We start from the raw sequence: 4,041 nt of genomic DNA on the forward strand, positions 1-4,041 counted from the left end.
CATATCACAACAACCTGTCTCCTGAGGAGTTACAACTTTCAACAGATAACATCGAACATAAGCCGGCAAGGCTATCATAACATGTGGGAACGCCCCAACTATATATATACGCAAGCCGACAAGGCTACCACTACATACAATGTCCCAAAACATATCTATACATACGCAAGCCGACAAGGCCGCCACTACGAACGGGAACGTCCCAAAACATAAGTCGTATATACACAACTAAACAAAGAACTATATATACCCACACATATGTCTACGTACCTCTAAGTGTATCAACAACAACATAGGACGGGACAGAGCCCCGCCGTACCCCTGAATGAACACATATATGCAACGAAGGATCTATACCCAAAAGGCTAGGCTACGGGACAATGGAGCACTCCAAGTCGGCTGAACAGAAATCCTAAGCTAGCGGATCACCAAAGCAAGAATCTGTACCTGCGGGCATGAAACGCAGCCCCCGAAGAAAGGGGTTAATACGAAATATGTACTGAGTATATAAAGCGTACGAAATATGTACTGAGTATATAAAGCACAAAATACAGTAAACAGGATTATAACCGAAATAAGAAGTACAGAAAACGCGTACAATAACCAGAATACCAAAATGCTTGCTTTTGAAACACAAATCATGCATGTCAATATCATATATCATGTCCGGCCCATTATAGGACTCGGTGAACATGGTCGCCACCCCGTCTTTGGCACCATAACATAGCATAACTCCGTATCACAGCATAACTCCGTATCACAGCATAGCTCCATATCACAGCATAGCTCCGTATCACAGCATAACACCATAACACAGCATAACACCATAATATATGTATACCGTACCCGGCCCTCTAGTGAGGGACTCGGTGAAAGATGTAATAATAAAGATGCATGAGCAAGAGTAGTTGAGTAACCATATGCATATAAATCATCTTTCGAGACTCAATAGATAAGTAAAGTGATCAACACTCGAGTATTAAAACGATAGTCATGTTAAGCTCTTTCTAAATATCATTACAACTATATTAAGGAAAGTCTCAGGGGTCATAGTCATGTATCAAACCAATACGAGACAGTTTATGAAAGTTAAGGACGTTATTCATTATAGAATCCCTTAAGAATAGGAACTCTTTATGCATCATTTACTATCCAATCATATAAAAGGCTCGAGGGCAATAGCTCGACTACATTAAGAATTTTTAATATCAAGAAGTGAATAAGAATCATAAATCATACTCGGAACTTATGAATAGAGTTACCCCAAAGCTCATATCTTATCTTACTTACATCTAGGACATGCCAAAAGAAAGAAGGGATAGGCTTTACATACCTTTAGCGTTTACTCGCAACACAACATGTATACGCTGCCCAATAGTACCTCAACCTATATTAAGACGTTAAGAACTACGGTTAAGCTACGGGGAGATTCCAAACGTATTCCAATATTAGTAACTCCTTTCTAGATAATTAGACGACGTTTCCCTTATTTTCAAACCAACCACATACAACCATGCCAACATCAATAATCATATGTTCAAATATCCACCCGAGACTATTCAAACAAGAATCGAGAACACTCCGGACAGCCCGTATAACATTCCAAAACAGCCCATATTCATAACATTCGATAACAATCCACATACGACTACTACATTTTCAAATTACTCTTAATGATTCATAGTCGTAATATTTTCATCTAAACAACCTTACAACAGCCCAACCAACACACAATACAACATATAATCTTCCAAGCTCAACAAGAACAACAACAACACATTCTTTTCATCCAAGTGCATGAACTACACCAACAACCACACGTTAACAACATTATTCATTTAGATGCAAGAAACTATACTAACACCATATTAGCTTCTACAATGTACCTACAAACAATTACAACTTAAACTTGAACCATTAAATACCTTTATTCTCATCACAAAATCCATAACAACAACAATCAAATACTAAGTGAAATCAATTCACTATTTTCCCTTAAAACAGCCCCTACACGGCTTGGACTGTCACACCCCAACTGGATAGGGCATGATGGGCACCCGACCCTTACTTAGGGCCGAGCGAACCCACTGACTCTCGTTACACTCATAATCATACTGGGCCCTTAAATCATGACACGAATACATAATGTAAGATTTTCAAAAAGGAACATGCTTTTCGTCCTTCGCAAATCAAATAAAATCTATAATCATATGAAATCTGTAACATAATGCATAATGATACATCGACTTATAGAGCCGCTTACAAGACTGACTTGTTACATACGTGACTCTGTCTGCAAAGTCTCTAACATAAACCAAGATACCATAACATAGATACTCTGACTCGGCAGCACTCCGGAAGGAAATGAAGCTCGCCAATCCAGCTGGAACATCTTCTGCTAATATCCTCTACTCATCTGTATACACCTGCGTGGCATGAAACGCGACCCCGAAGAAAGGGGTCGGTGACGGAATATGTCTCGAGCATGTAAAGCATGGAATGCGGTAAAGCGTAATCGCATCAAGTAAGGAGTATAGAAAATCATAAGGCTTGCCTCTGAAACATAAATCATGCGCATCAATATCATATCCTGCCCATTATGGGACTGAGTGACATAAGTAAATGATCATCAAGTACATATGCATGCATAACGTGTCCCGGCCCTCTAGTGAGGGACTCGGTAAATAAAATCATCATATACATATAGATATAACGTGCCCGGCCCTCTAGTGAGGGACGCGGTGAATGAAGTCATCATATGCCATCCTGGCCGCCTCTCCCATATCATCATATCATCATCATATCATATAACGTGCCCCGGCCCTCTAGTGAGGGATGCGGTGAATATCATCATATACATATAACATGCCCCGCCCTACTAGCGAGGGACGCGGTGAATAATGCAAGTGAGTTGTGCACGAATACATGCCCTTGCCGGGATGCGTTGAAAGAAGTAATAACCTCGCACGAGCAGAGTAGTGAGAAACCATATACATATAAATCATCATTTCAGACTCGATAGATAAGTAAGTAGACAAATTAACGCTCGAGTATCCGAATAATAGTCACACTCAGGACTCTTGAAATATCATTACGAAATATTTCACATAACGTCTCAGGGATCATAAACATATATCAAGCCAATCCGAGCGCGCCTATGAAAGTTACGGGCATTATTCATTATAGAATTCTCTACGAACATATCATAGCAATCCGAGACCATATATGAAAGTTAGGGACATTATACATTACAGAACACGTTAGGAATAAGAACTCTTTATGCATCATTCATTATCCAAACATATAAAAGACTCGAGGGCAATAGCTCGACCATATTAAAAGTGCGAATATCAAAAAGTGAATAAGAATCGTAGACATGCTCGGATCTTATGAGTAGAGTTACCCCCGAAGCTCGTATCACATCATACTTACATCTAGGGCATGCCCAAAGAAAGAAAGGTTAGGCTTTACATACCTCGTCCGCTTCCTAAGCTAATCCGAACTTAAGTCTCGGGCTTCCCCAAGATCTACAACAACGTCGTTATATGCCAAACATTAGCTATAGATACTTAGGGATTCAATCCCAAGTTAACACTTCATTTACGAAATTCGGGCGCATTTTCCCTATAAACTCAACAACCCCGAGAATTCAACTGCCAAATCATCAACAACAATACCAACAATCATATTAACAACATCAACAATCAATTCAAAACGCATTCTAACATTAGTAACTCTTTTCTACATGATTTGACGACATTCCATTTACATTCAATCCAACTACATACATTCAAGCCATCAACGCTCACACGTTCAAGTACTAATCCGAAACCATTCAAACAAGATTCAAGAACACTTCAAACAATCTGCACAATATTCAAAACAACCCAACCAATATACTACTTCACCCGAAACCTCCCAATTCCAATAGGAACAACAACAACACATTCTTTCTTTCAAATTCATGAACTATACCAATAATCCACACGTTAACAACATTATTCACACAAAATCAAGGAATAGCATTAACATCACATTAGC

This window comes from Lycium ferocissimum, unplaced genomic scaffold, assembly GCF_029784015.1.
Source record: "Lycium ferocissimum isolate CSIRO_LF1 unplaced genomic scaffold, AGI_CSIRO_Lferr_CH_V1 ctg5616, whole genome shotgun sequence".
NCBI lineage: Eukaryota > Viridiplantae > Streptophyta > Magnoliopsida > Solanales > Solanaceae > Lycium > Lycium ferocissimum.